The following is a 15,262-nucleotide window of genomic DNA, read 5'->3' as shown; positions in this document are numbered from 1 at the left end:
CGCACAGACATGCACAGCTGGGAGGTCTTAATGCACTCTCGGGCACGTTGTCGCAAAGAGACACTAGCGGCAAAGTTTCAATAATAATCTCATCCGGCATAATCCGTCTCTTGACAGAGTCGCTGGAATGAGGACTGCACTGGAGGAGGACGAGGTGGTGTGTACCCTGAAACACTGCCGCAGGGGCGCTTGTTATCTGTCAGAGAATCACAGCGCGGTGAAGCTGAGACGCAAACGCCAGAGAGGGCTATACAGAGACGGAGAAAAAAACACTGAGAGAGAGGAGACGGAGAGGGAACTTTCTCTTAACTCTGGGCTATTAGTGTAGAACTGAAGTGAATATTAGATTAGCAAAGCACAGAGAGACTCCTCTTCTGAAACCGCTGACGGAAGTGCGTTGAGAAATCTGAGCAGCCGTGATAGATTTTTTTGAAAGTTTCAAAGGGTCTCCTCCAGTGTGTGGGCAGCATCTGTTTGAAGGGCTTTGATTTGTGTGTATTGAAACATCAAATTGTGAGTAGGAGCAGCAGCTAAAAATAGAGCGAGCAGTCCCAGAGCCATTGTTGTGTGCAGGGATAATGCTAGGCTGTGTGAATGTGGAAGCCAAGCTGCTATTACTTGGGTTATACATATATAAGCTACAGCTAGTAGGGCCCGACTATTACGAAGCCAAATACGGCTATAAATAACCGGCTGTGAGGTCTGTAATGAGGCAGAGAGATGCTGCAATGACACACGGATCAGTTATGTGTTGAAATTCAAGGAGTCGGGTCAAGAAGGCGAAAGTGGCATGTTTTGCAAGACGCTCAGACGCGGCTTCTTTTATTACTCAATACTCCTGGTCTGTTTACACTCAGGAAATAATGGTGAAATCTGCTAAATCCTCCATGGACAGTTATTTTGGGGGAATGCTTCACTTGATGAAAGATGCACACTGTTGATTTTGCTGCTATTAGGGCTGTCTAAAAATATAATTTTTTTGGCTTCAAAGCTTCAGTGAGAAATGTCTGTCCCCATCACCGTTTCAGTGCCGCTGCCACACTACTGTACACACACGCAACTCTACACACAACAGCGACATCCATCTGAGAATAACTAATAATAATTAATGTTGAATATGAATAATGTGGGATTATTCCTTATTTCATGAGCTATTTGGGGATGTATACTTTATTATTACATACTTATATAAAAACTAACTAAATAAAAAAACCTGAAGCAATCAAATACTGATTTAGAGGTCGATTACCATGGCAACGGTCGAAGCTTCGGAGCATTTGGTTCAGCCCTAGCAGCTATATATTAATCCGAAATCAAGTACTTTGAAGACAATCAAATCATTTTTTTTAAAAATTAGATATGTTCTGATTTTGTTGTGTCAAACACACATTATTTGTCCTAAATCAGCCCTAAATCAGTGATTCCCTTGCACTGTAGTTGGATTCTCGCGATGTCCCAAGGTCATGCAATAATCGCGGGATAAAATGTCACAAAAAAATCTATCTCGTCAGGGTACGATCAATCGGCGTCCTGTGAGGAGCTACTAGCAGCTACGGCCGTGGTTTAGGTGTGTGAGACCCGATGAGACCATTGTGTGAGACGACAGAGAGGCAACTGTTCATTCTAAACAATCATGCGGCTCTTGATGTTAGCGTAGCCGAAGAACGTATATTGCCAAGAAGTGAAAGTGAATTGGTCGTTCCATTGCAACGTCAGCACCCAGCAGCAAGGCTACGCTTCCGCCATTTTGGACTGAAAGCGACTACCAGATGCAAGTAAAACATCTGCACAAAAGTAAAACTAAATTGTTTCTATTCTATTGTCATATTCTACCGAAATGGCCTGTGTTGAACAATAAAATATTATAAATATTTTCAGTCCAAAATGGTGGCAGCTGCTGTTGTCAAAAAGACACCAGAGTTTCGTCTCCTCGCTTCTATACTCTTTGGCATAGCTGCTGCAATAGCATCCGTTATATCAGAACTGGAGAGTGTTTCTTCATTGAAAGAGGATCAAAGAACGGCACTGAACGTGTAAAGTACAGCGATGACAGGGTCAGGTTAGGGATTCCCCGTCCTCAAATGATTACAACAGTAGGAAATGAGGAAAAAATTAACTTTTGCTACAGAATATTGTGTTTATTTTCTGACTTTCGTCAGCTCTTGGATTGTTTTATTGTCAAATAGTGTCTGGTTTCACCTCATAAAGCCTCTAAAAATTCTTCAAATGAAACAGTGAGAGAGGAGAAAATTACTTTTTGATTGAACTCCTCACAACTGCTTCATATTTCAAGGGATCTCACAGGCATAAAAAGGGGCTGGGAACCACTGCAATAAAAGAGACTAGACATTCAGGAATATCCCAGTGTGCAAATGCTTCAGACTCTTTTGCATCCTCTCGCTCTTTTGCATGTGTTTTACTGTACAATGAGATCAGTGCGTACACTTTTAGCATTGGCGACTCCAGCCAGAGTTAGTATACTGACTGAGCTCTACCCAGAGAAGCCGCTCACTGCCACATGCGAGACCACAGCGGGGCGTTGCACAGTGTTGATTTAACCCACAGGACAGCTGGGCCGTGCTGCTCTCAAGCTCGCCGCCTACTCCTGTAGACGCTGAAGTGTGTCAATGGGACAAGCTTAGTCTGGCGAGTCGGCTAAGACCCTCACACCAACCAACTATCTCTCGCTCCTGCTGTCACACACACACAAGCTGAGCCAACATGATCTGATAAACATTCACATCGTCTGAAGGGGATAAGAGTTCTTAATACCAACTGGCACACTCCCACCTCAGGATCCACGCAGCTCGCTCAACATTCATCACGAGCAGAAGCAAAGTAGTAACCTAATTTAGAGATATAAATATTGCCATGATGTCAGCTTGGAGGTCTCTTTCAAACTAAACTTACAGCAGATCTGGCAGAGAGCCTTCTGTCAGTGTTTCACCCCGTGAGCAACTTTAAAGACGTCAAAACAATACAATAACCTCTGCAACACATAAGGGCTCCAACTCTCTGAAATGCATGTTGAGGCCAAAAGGAATAACTAGGGCTGTCAATCGATTCAAATATTTAATCACGATTAAACGCAAATGAATCACACATTTTTATCTGTTCAAAATGTACCTTTAAAAGGGAGATTTGTCAAGTATTTAATACTCTTATCAACATGGGAGTGGACAAATATGCTGCTTTATGCAAATGCATGTATATATTTATTACTGGAAAGCAATTAACAACACAAATCAATGACAAATATGGTCCAGAAACCCTCACAGGTACTGCATTTAGTATAACAAATATGCTCAAATCATAACATGGCAAACTGCAGCCCAACAGGCAACAACAGCTGTCAGTGTGTCAGTGTGCTGACTTGACTATGACTTGCCCCAAAACTGCATGTGATTATCATAAAGTGGGCATGTCTGTAAAGGGGAGACTCGTGGGTACCCATAGAACCTATTTACATTCACATATCTTGAGGTCAGAGGTCAAGGGGAAACATCCTGTAAATTAAATATTGCCATAAAGCAGTCCTGCTCATTGATTTGCAATTTGAATATTGCCAGCAATTGCTTAATACACCCAAAGATATTAAAGTAAGTGGTATCAACCTCTATGTTATTGACATGGCGGTGTATATATATGATTGTATTTCTGCGGTATTTTATACCAGAGGCGGGTCCACCTCTCCTGAAAGAAAAGACGCCCTCCACTAACATCATAAAAACATGTTTATGAGATAAAACATTAACCTTAAAGGAAGAAGACCAGAGGCACTATTTCACATCTCACTGTCTCATTTAACCCCATGTGACCCGCGAACGTGCGATCCCGACCTACTTTACTGTCTTTCAGAGGCTGTGGCAGGTTCAGTTATAGAGCTAGAGTGAAAGTAAAGATATCATATAAAACCTAAGGAATCCATTGGTACCAACCATGTCATACTAGCTTGTCGGGAAGGTGGGTGAATAACTCTCCAAAGTTAGGCTAAATTGTGGCGAGAAAAAACTGGCCTGGACATTTTCAAAGGGGTCCCTTGACCTCTGACCTCAAGATATGTGAATGAAAATGGATGGATGCAGTATAAATGTGTTATTTCCGCCTATTCTAAAATGGTGTATTTGTATATTTCGGCATACTGGGGTCCCTAAACAGTCTTGGAATTACATATATTGGGTATCACTGTAAAGATGAGACTCTTGTGGATCCAATGAGCCCAACTGTGTTCATGTGTGATGATGTTAGTCCCCAAAGGAGCCATTTCATTGTACTGCGACCTATTTTTTTAAACTTAACCTCACTGTATAAACTGACCTGTGGTGACCTTTAGGATAATCACAGCCTCATGAAACTTTACAGCCACAAACTAGAGACCTAGAGCATTCAGAGGATGGATGGCTTTCCTAGCTAGATTGACAATAAGGGGGTTTCTGAGCAGTTTACACAACAGAAGTGCTCGCTATCCAATCACCGAAAAATGCAATTCTTGCAGAAATCTCCAAATGTGAAACGTTTTTGAAACCAAATCACAGCATGTCTTTTTCTACGGTGTTCCTCAAGGTCTTGGTGTCTTAATGTGGTATTTTGGAGGGATTATTGATCATTTTTGATCAATTCTCGAGTGGTAAAAAATGGTTAGATTTAGCACTAAATCTGTGTAACAAATGGTTGCTGCAACAACTTATGAGACATAATAGAGCATGAGGATGTCCATCATATACTTCTATCATAATGTTCTAAACCCTTATACACTTTTACAAGTTATTCATCTACTGCTGACCTGCTTTCTCCCCTTAAAGACCCCCTGTATCCTACTAAAAAAAGACAAGAACAGGTCTATTGTGGGTCTCAGGGGGTTAATGAGTGTGAACTAAATTGATCATGAGATGAGATGCGTCATATCTTGCTTACTAGTTTGGCTAAACATTTCTCAGGGGGGAAACCCTGCACCACCACTAGCATATTGCAATGCACTGATCAGCTATTACGGAGCAGAGCAGAGCAGCAGAGCATGGCTCAGCGCTCCGTAGTGCAGCATGATGAAGCAGAGGATGAATCTCTGCCATGTCACAGGTGGAGAGATCTGCCCTGCCGCACTGAGTCTCCATGTGACCGCCGCTGAAGTCATCACTTCCCCTCCCTGGTTTTCAAATCTCTTACCAGGAAGTTGAATCACCACCAGGCACTCCTGCTTACAGTAGCCCTTTGATCAGGAACTGATAAGGGAATCAAACCAATAGAAGAAATAATAACCTGTTACACATCTCCCGAAACGTTCCTCTAGTACTCTTCTCTCTTTTGCTCAGCCAGTTTTTCAGGCTCTGTGGTTGCGCGCTCTGCCTCTGGCACAACGCTGTGTTTGAGAAACCTTCGCACTGGCTGCACACTGCTCAGCCTGTGTGCACGCACGGGTGGTGTTTATGCAAGCATGTATACGCTCACATCTCCCTCTTTGAGTTCCTCCTTTGACAAACTGGCTTGTAAAGAAGGCTTATTCACACGACCGAGAGTAGGTCAACTCCCACCTCATGGTATGCAGGCATGGGCAAGTCTGTGTGTTCGCCAAGTCATATTCATTTGAAGGGCTTGTTCGTTTGCCGGGGGTGTTATTCCCAGGGATGTCAAAGTTTACTTTATATAAAAACGTTAACGCTAATGTGTTTTAACGTCACTGATTTCTTTAACTCATTAGTGCAATTTGCGATTTTTTAAAGCTAGAGTGAAGATAATGGCATCATATGAAACTAGAAAACTTAATGAATCCATTGGTATCAACCATGTCATACTAGCTTGTCACAAAGGAGGCTAAATAATGCTCCAAACTTACGCTAAATTAATGTTCCTCTGTGTCCTCCGGTGCTCCTAACGGCATCCGCAAGATTTCACAGACCGGAGGAAAACAACCAATCAGAGCCGAGCTGGAGCCTTCCTGTCTCTGAGCAGCTGTCAATCACTGGCAAACTCCGATCAAACGGTCAAACTAGGCAGAGCTGATCGAATATGAATCAATATCCTGTTACTGTAATGCCTATTTCTCTCCTCATATGTTTTCAGAAACATCTTGTAGTGTACTGTTCAGCTGTAAAATGAGAAAGTTTGTGACCCAGACAGCCATGTTGAGATCAGTTGAGGAAATACCAAGCACCGCTCACAAGCCGGAGCACAGCCAATAGGAACGCTCTCTCTCTTAAATGACCTGTGATTGGTCAAAGTCTCCCGTCATGGGCTAGATTTTCTAAAGTCTGAAAACAGAGCCATGAGGAGGTGCAGAAGTCTCGTTATCTCTCAGAACACTTGATTTACAATATGCTGAAAGGTTATTATGGAATTTTTGCCCAATTATGCCAAAAATATTCTGCCTTCCTGTCGCTTTAACATCACGTTTGCTCTGAAAGCAAAAACTTAAACGTCGTACCTGAAGTTGCTTCACGACACTCTGCTGGAGAATCGTCGCTGTGTGCTGCAGAGTGTGTCCAGAGTGTGTCCAGAGTGTCTTTGCCTCTCTCTGTGTGACAGAGCCGAGTTTCAGTACAACTCCTGGGCCAACGCGCCATAATATTTACTCTAGCCAGGCAGCAAATGCTGCACCTCTCCTCTTGTCCCAGTTTAAGCACTCCATCAGTCTGACAAGCCTGGGAAGCCGTGCCAACACACACACACACACACACACACGCACACACAGGCTGGTGGACAGTAAAGGATTCTCTCCCGAGTGGTGTGCTGCTGCTGCTGCTGCTGCTGCTTTAAGTGTACATCTCCATCCTCGAGTCTCTCTCGCTGTCTGCTGTTGTACGAGCAGCGGCTCCTTCCTCTTTCTTACTGTTGTAATGAGGGTGACAAGTGGTCAGGGAGGGAGGGAGGTAGGGAGGGAGGGATGGGCGTAGACACAGAGAGGGGGGGAGAAGGAGGTAGATACAGGAGCTCCTCTGTTCTGTTGGGTGAAACCGAAGCCTGGCTGCGTGACTGACAATGAGAGACATTGCGCATAGCTGAGGCATGTGCTGGTTAAGATATAAGAGCAGGTTTTACATAGACTGGCAAGAGGCCTATGTTTTTACTACGGCAGTAGTGAAACTGAGAGGTCTGCATGCCTCTTTACCATTTCCTTTCACTACCGAAGAGAGAGCGAGAGAGGGATGAAACAAAGGATGGAAAGCAGAAGGTGGTCCAGGTAGAACCGAACCATACAAAAACGGATTGTTCCCCCTTATACAGGCCAGGCCGGAGGATAAAATGTCTCCTCCTGAGGCCTGTTACTGGCTGGCGTTTGTACCAGTGGCTTCTCAGGAGCGAGACGGATTCCCTGAAAGAGCAAAAAAGCAAGTAGTCATGCCCGTTTTTATTCCCTCCAATACTACTCCGTTCTGCTGCTTCCAGTTGAGGTAAAAGCAGGTCAGAGCCAGCGAGGTGGTCGGTGGGTGAAAAGCATGCAGGATCAAAAGGGTGGAGAAGTTGACATGAAGCAGCCAGCTCTCAGTCTGATGGTTTAGTCCAACTTTGACTTTTCTAACGCGCACTTTGCAGAGTTCTTTACCTAACCTTTGGTTTGAGATCTTGCTCTATTCTTAAGAATGTATTTAACAGGTGTATTTTTGGACTTCACAGTCTGTAGAAAAAGCACATCTTTTTGTCCTGGCTGCGGTTCCTCTGAAGTAAAAGATCTGCTGCGGATTGTAGACATATAAAAAAGGTGTTCAGCATTGTGGTTTATGTTCTTACTATATAGGGCTGTCAATCGATTAAAATAGTTAATCGTGATTAGTCGCACGTTTTTTATCTGTTCTAAATGTACCTTAAAAGAGAGATTTGTATTTAATACTCTTATCAACATAGGATTGGACAATTATGCTGCTTTATGCAAATGAATGTATATATTTATTATTAGAAATCAATTAACAACACAAAACAACGACAAATATTGTCCAGAAAAACCCTCACAGGTACTGCATTTATCATAAAAAATATGCTCAAATCATAACATGGCAAACTGCAGCCCAACAGGCAACAACAGCTGTCAGTGTGTCAGTGTGCTGACTTGACTATGACTTGCCCCAAACTGCATGTGATTATCATAAAGTGGGCATATCTGTAAAGGGGAGACTCGTGGGTACCCATAGAACCCATTTTCACTCCCATATCTTGAGGTCAGAGGTCAAGGAACCCCTTTGAAAATGGCCATGACAGTTTTTCCTCGCCAAAATTTAGCGCAAGTGTGGAGCGGTATTTAGCCTCCTTTGCGACAAGCTAGTGTGACATGGTTGGTACCAATGGATTCATTAGGTTTTCTTATCTATCACAAAGTTATAATGCGTTAAAGAAATTAATGGCATTAAAACAAATTTGCATTAACTTCGGCTAGTTTTTACTATCATTGCTTTTATGTATTCGAGTCCTCGACCAAAGAAATTCTTAGTCGACTAACACCGTTACGACTTTGTCAACTAATCGATTAGTTGATTTTATCGTCCACAAAGTCAAAGTCAATCACACAAAAGTATCACTTTATATCATGTGTTTACTAGAGATGTGCTCATACATTTCTTGGAAATAAGTATAATCTTAGCCGACGAAGACCAAAACGACCGATTAGTCGACTAATGGACAGCCCTAATTCAAGTTTAGTATGAGAGAGCGAGTGCTGGTTCATCACATTTACCAACAGACAGCTGCACACGGCTGATAGAGCCTCGGCCTCCTCTAACACAGCAGCCACACAAGGTCAAACATGCTTATGTTTTCTCCTCCAAATCCATCTGAATTGCTAACAAACCAACCCACAACCGGAAAAATAAAAGAATACCGGCATTAATATTAATTAGAAAGCACAGCTGAGGAAAAAATAAATATCAATCTCTGCGTAATTGGCGAGCATGCTGCAGGATAATTGGCGAAGCCGTCTCGGATGTCAGTCTGTGTGTGTGTGTGTGTGTGTGTGTGTGTGAATGAAACACATTGAAATGTTTGCCTGCTCGAGGAGCCCTTCACCAACGAGCTGCAGATGAGCCCGTGTTTCATGTCTCACTACGGCTGGTGTGATACATCCACAGTGTTCTTTCACATGCAAACCAGCGCTTCTCCTCGTCCATTATCCTGCACAGTAACACACACAGACACGCCACAGCCAGGAAACCTTTCATTCAATAGACTATTTAACAGTTTTTAATCAACTGCACAAGAGACTAATGACACCTAACATGAGGTTATTATAATTCACAACCCACAGTTCAGTGCAGTGCTGGGTAATGTGGCTGAAATCATTACCAGAAATTAAGTATGCAGAATCACAAAACACGGTCCAGATGAGGTGGCAAACTAATGTTCTGCATTTAAACCTAATTTAACTGTTGGTTTCTAATTACAGCTTACCCGAAATTGGTTAGTTTGCCACAACAGAAATTTAGAGCTAAAACAATTAGTCGATAAACGAACAATTAATCAGCAAGTATTTTTATAAACGGTTAATCCTTTCACTCATTTATCAAGCAATAAATGCCGAACATTCCCCACACTCAAATTTGATGCTTTTTTTTGTCATAAATGATAAATAAAGCAGAAGTGTTCATGGAAGAGCTTAAAGGTGGAAAGGGACTCTGCGGATCGAACAGAGTTCGGTAACTCATTCCACCACCGGGGGACTACAGAGGGGAAGAGTCTACAGTAGCTAGCGACTTTAGGCCCTGTTGTGCTGGGCGTACCAGGTGCCTTTCATTGGCCGAGCGTAGTGGGCGAGAGGGAGTGTAGACCTGGATGAGGGAGTTCAGGTAGGCCGGAGCTGTTTTTGTTGCTGTTTTGTAAGCGAGCAACTGGGTTTTGAATTTGATGCGAGCAGCAACTGGGAGCTAGTGGCGGAATATGAATAGCGGAGTGACGTGTGCTTTTTTGGGGTTGGTTGAAGACCAGTCGCGCTGCTGCGTTCTGGATCATCTGCACTGACTGGTGACGGCTGTGCAGACATCGGCCACTATCAGAGCCCAGTTCCGCCGACAACAATAGTTTGTAAAATGTCCTATCGATCTACCTCTAGTAGAAAAGCAACTAGAACGAACAAATGTTACATATTAAATGTCACATCTAAATATGACATAAAGTAAAGAAGTGTTTGTGCACAAATCAGAAGAATAAAATGGTTTGCGAAGCAGGAGTGTGCTGGAAGGTAAGCCCAATACAGCAGTATGTTTGTGGTTATTTTATTTTCCCTATATCACTTGTCTTCATATTAAATATTTGGGCTTTTTACTGAAGGTTGTGAACGCTCCATTTCTTTTCTCACATCATCAGCCCAACAGCAGAGTTATCGTTAACAAGGAGAGCCGGCCTGCAGAGATCCAATCAGAAACCATTTTATCTACGGTGGAGATGGGAAACAGATGCGTTCTGTCTGATGGGAAAACACTGTGCAGAGATTCACACAGCACTTCAGAGTGAGAATAAGAGATAAGAAAAGAAGAAAAAAAAAAAAAAAAAAACTGGCAAGCTAAATCAGTACTGTCTCCACGTCCCATCCCAACTGGACTCTGAACACAAACTGCCCTGTAAACACAGTCAGGGGCACACAGAGAGAGACACTGCTTTATCATGGGACGGACACATACGAGCTGAGCACGCATGCAGAGCTGCAGAGTCAACCCCTGCTGACTCAGAAGGCAGACCAATGGCAGAAATAGCCCCAAACTGCACGTCGACTGCAATGCACAAACCAGAAATAACAAATCAGATGATAACGACACGAGTGCAGTTTTTAGGTTTCTCGCTGCAACATTTCCTGCTCTGATTATTCAGTCAGGTAGATGAACCGATCGGCCAGCGAGCCCCCCCCCCCCTCAGTCAAACTGACAGACACACAGAACCCAGGGGGATCAGGTTGTGCTGGCCTTGTGCTTCCTGCTCTGCAATATATAGACTACCTCATCACACCTGACAGCACTAAGCACTGCCGCTCAGAGAACACACAAAGCAAACACAAACTGGATGCAAGAGAGACAGTCATGGGAACTCCCTCCCCACGCCTACACACACACACACACAGAGACAGACAGAAGACATCCTGGTAACCATGGAAACCCTCCACCACCTCCTCACACAGACCGTGACATCACGGGCGTTGCATCATGACCCAAACAGGGGGCCAAAGCAATCACCTGACCTGCTGGTAATCAGCTGAACCGGTGAGGAGGAGGAGGCCACAGGTGGGACCACTATAGGACGGACCAGACGGGGAAGATGATGGTGATGATGATGATGATTGAGGAGACGAGGAAGGACCAAGAATAGATCCTCCTGCCTCGGAGAAAGAGACAGAGAGGAAGAGAGAGGAGTGAGGAGGAGGAGGAAGAGAGTCTATTTTGCTAGCCCACCGGAAACTAAAAGCCATATGTGAGCAACGACTCATGAACACATAAATACGCTCTGTGATGAGCAAGTGAGGGAGGCAGATGGATGAAGACAGGCAGATAAATCAAGTAGGGGTGGGGGGGGGCGTGCAACATCCACTCACTGGATTGCTGCTACGTGATGGTAACCTATATAACCCTGATGTAAGCTGCTGGTGACAGGACAGGATGCTATGCTCTGTAATGCTGGCCACACCAATCTGCTTTCACACCAGGGTGCTGCACAGCCACCAGCCACCAAATGGATGTAATGGACTGGTGTTGATCACCTGGGGAAATCTACAGTAGCTAATGGCCATATGGTGCACTTAAACACAGCCGCCAGGAGGGCAGTTATATCGAGTCCCTTTGGGGATGTACAGTATGTGCTTACACACATACCTCCATGTGCTTACACATAAATAGAAATAACAGAATCAAGAATACAATAATAAAAACAAAAATAGTTGTCAAATGTTCTGGAAGTTATAAATAATACAAATAGTGCAAAGAAATAAAAACTGGATGGATATACGTGGACTGGATTATTATGTGCAGCATGTGGAGATGTCTAATGTATGTACACTGAGTATAGGATTTATATTTACAGTGACAGGTCTGTACATATTATAATATGTACATAAAGTGACAGATGTCATGTACATATTGCATTAAATGTGTATTAAAGGCTGTAAATTATCATCTTAAAATGTGCATTAAAGACTGTAAATCATAACCTAAAAATGTGCATTAGACTGTAAATGATAATCTAAAAATTTGCATAAAAGACTGTCAATTATAATCTAAAAAATGTGCAAAAATGTGCATTAAAGTCTGTAAATCATAATCAAAAAATGTGCAAAATTATGCATTAAAAACTGTATATTATAATCTAAAAATGTACATTTAAGACTGTAAATTCTAATGTAAAACTGTGCAAAAATGTGCTTTAAAGACTGTAAATTATAATCTAAAAATGTGCATTTAAGACTGTAAGAATTATAGTCTATGAGAGTGGATAAGCAGTGGATAATAGTGTCTGAGGGGGTGAGGAAGGATACATTTGAAGTTGGCTGAGTTTTAGTTAACGAGCTGCAAATGAGTCTGTATATCAAATCTAATTCTGGCTGCTGTGGATTTCCTATTATTATCCAGCAGCTCCTGTGTCTTCCCTCTGAGGCAGACAGCAGTAATGAGCAACAACCAACAGCACTTTCTAAAAAAGCTGGTCATGTGTTGGTGGTCAGCAGAAGGTTTTTTCCTCCTGTCATGCTATGTGTGGAGCTCCACAGCAGCAGCAGCAGCAGCAGCGGTGGCAGCAGCAGCCTCTAGCCGGCCACAGAGCTCTGTCCTCGGCTCAACAGCTGTGTCCAGCTGCGCTCCAGGGAGAGACACTGGGGCGCTTTGTTCTGCAGAGTTGTGGGCAAAAAGAGGGAGTGCAAACGGTCTCCCAGTATGTGTGTGGATGCATAGTTTCATTTCCACTAAGGTGAACCTGGCCTGTAGCCTCCACTAACCCACCAGGTCCAGCGTCTATCCCTGGATGTTTCTCCCCCCCACACCAGACGGCCTTGCCTGGGAGAGGGAGCACCAGGACAGGGTGGCACAGCTACACCAGACCAGACCAGGATGTGTGGAAAATTTCAAATGCACTGGAGCCAACACTGGCCGATTCGAGCCATGCACATTCACAAACCCAGAAAAAAAACCCTCTCGTGTCTTGAAATGATGATATAAAGCTGCATTATTGTTGCAGAGAGCACCAACAAAACATGGACAGATGCGAAGCCCCAGTCAGTGTTGCAGCAGCAGCAGGAAGGGAAGGAAAGCAAAGCGCCGGGTAATCACGGTTTGCACTCAGGAAACAACAACAAAAGAGAGGAGTAAAAGAGAGAACCACAAAGCAGGACAAGGAGCTCCGGTTTTCATTTCTCTGGAGGATATGTGACACCTAGCAAAGTAACATTCACGCTGGTACTTACTCAGATGAACCGGTTCCGCTCGGTCCACTGGAGGGTCGGTTCTTCCGGCTGAGAGTCGGGCGGGATCTGCGGAGAGAGACCGGAGAGAGAGCTTCAGAGCCTCGAGGACTGAGCGTAAACTGTGGCTTGCGTCATTTCACCAGGATGCCACTATTGCGCGCAGCAATGCAGCCATCTTGCTGTGGTGAGGAGTGCCCAACACACAGACTCACCAATCACTGCTGGAGCTGGAGCCTGAGCTGCTGCTGGGCTGATTCTGGTCCCCAGTAAATGAAAGTGATCCACCAACAAGCTCTTATAGTATTTACCAGTATAATGCAGTGGAAATGCATTTACAAAAAAAAATGGACTGCATTTTCTTACATTTTATTCATAAAAATACTCCATGTTTGGTGCTTTAATCTATTAGTGTAAAGTACATTTACTCAAGTACTGTATAGGCTCCTTAAGTACAATTTGGAGTTATTTGTGCTTTACTTAAAACTTCCGTTTTCCTTTAGTGTGTTATGTAGTTTTTTTGTGCATGTACAAGGTCTGCAAAGATACAAAGTCCACTCCAAAGGGAGTTACTCTCACAGAAACATTTATCCTGAACTGCCTGAAACGCCTTGCTTGAAGTCCTGCCTTTTCTTCCGTAACGTAGTGATGCCACCAAGTAACACATTCGCACTTTTGTTGAATTTTTCCTTATCGTGAGTTTATAAATCACAGTCGACACCGAAGAGAGTTACTTTTCCATACAGAAACACTGCTCCTGAAACGCCTCGTTTGAAGTCCCGCTTTTTCTCGTGTAACGTGGTGATGTCACCATGTACGACACTTTGCCTTGCAGCTAGTTTGGCGTGCCCTCAAACAAAGCTAGTTCGAGCGGAGCTGGAGGGGAGTCCGAAGAGCTTGTGGTTCAGTTGACCAATCACAACAGAGCGGTCCAGCTGACCAATCAGAGCAGACTGGGCTTTTCGGGAGGGGGGCGGGGCTTAAACAGAGCGTTTCAGACAGAGGGAGAAAATAGGTGCTGCAGCACAGCTGGAATGGCGAAAATAAGGCTTTTTTTTTTTACTTTAAAGCATGTAAACATTTTCTAGTACAATCCCCAAATGTTGGTATGCACCTGAAAAAAAGCATAATAGATCCTCTTTAAGTATTTCTGATATTGTATCAACTAAGTGAAAAGTAGCTCCACCTTGACCAGCTGTGACATTAAAATGTAACTTGTATAATAATCCAATAATATAACATATCATAATATTCTCTTAAAGTGGCAATTCTGCCCAACAAATACATTTATTTTTGATACTTAAAGTACATTTTGTTGGTAATACCTTTATACTTTTAATTCAGTATTTGAATAAAGAAATCTCCTTGTAACTAAGTATTGCTGTTTACTTAAAGGTGCTATTGATAACACAGATGTCGCATTCGCCCTCCCCCGTTCCATTGCATTTACTTCACAATAAGTTGTTGCCAGGCATTTACCGTCAATCTCAGCCATATATCCGTTTTTTCCACATTAACCGATGACACGGAGATACCACGTGATACCAACGTCGTTTTACTATTGACTCACAAGCCTTGTTAGGAGTGGGAACCGAACGTCAGATATCTTCCACAGAGTTAAACAAAACATTCATTTTGGACCCGCCAAAATAGTTTAAATGATTAATTCACATCATAAATTTTTTTTTCAGGAAAAGCCATACTTAAAAGCTCTGTAGATTTTTTTTTTTTTTTAATTCATCTACATAAAAATGTAATCAATAAGACCTTTAATTAAAGAACTGTCTTCCACCACTGCTGTAATCAGTTTGACAGTAAAAATGCTGTGGTGCATACTAGGAATTTTCCAATTATATGTCATGTTGACTCAACTGATGTTATGTGGGAGTCCGCCCACTCTTTATAGAGAAA

At 43.1% G+C, this 15,262-nt stretch overlaps 1 protein-coding gene across 3 annotated transcripts in view; it reads right to left on the bottom strand.

The window, feature by feature from the left end:
- LOC141768001 (uncharacterized protein C1orf21 homolog) overlaps positions 1-13,645 on the bottom strand; it is a 39,277-nt gene extending 25,632 nt beyond the window's left edge. Inside the window, exons 1-2 of one of the 3 annotated variants that reach the window (XM_074635851.1) lie at positions 13,567-13,645; positions 13,355-13,420 (exon numbers count right to left, since the gene is read on the bottom strand). The gene's annotated coding sequence lies outside the window, so the exon portion shown is untranslated. Of the gene's footprint in view, positions 1-6,418; positions 6,762-11,146; positions 11,199-13,354; positions 13,539-13,566 lie in introns of those variants that run through there. The other 2 variants (XM_074635853.1, XM_074635854.1) reach the window with 2 other exon arrangements.
- Between the last annotated feature and the right edge of the window lie 1,617 nt (positions 13,646-15,262).

Source organism: Sebastes fasciatus, chromosome 5 (genome assembly GCF_043250625.1).
Source record: "Sebastes fasciatus isolate fSebFas1 chromosome 5, fSebFas1.pri, whole genome shotgun sequence".
NCBI lineage: Eukaryota > Metazoa > Chordata > Actinopteri > Perciformes > Sebastidae > Sebastes > Sebastes fasciatus.
Note: the sequence above shows the minus strand (reverse complement) of the source record. Positions and strands in the feature narration are given on the sequence as shown.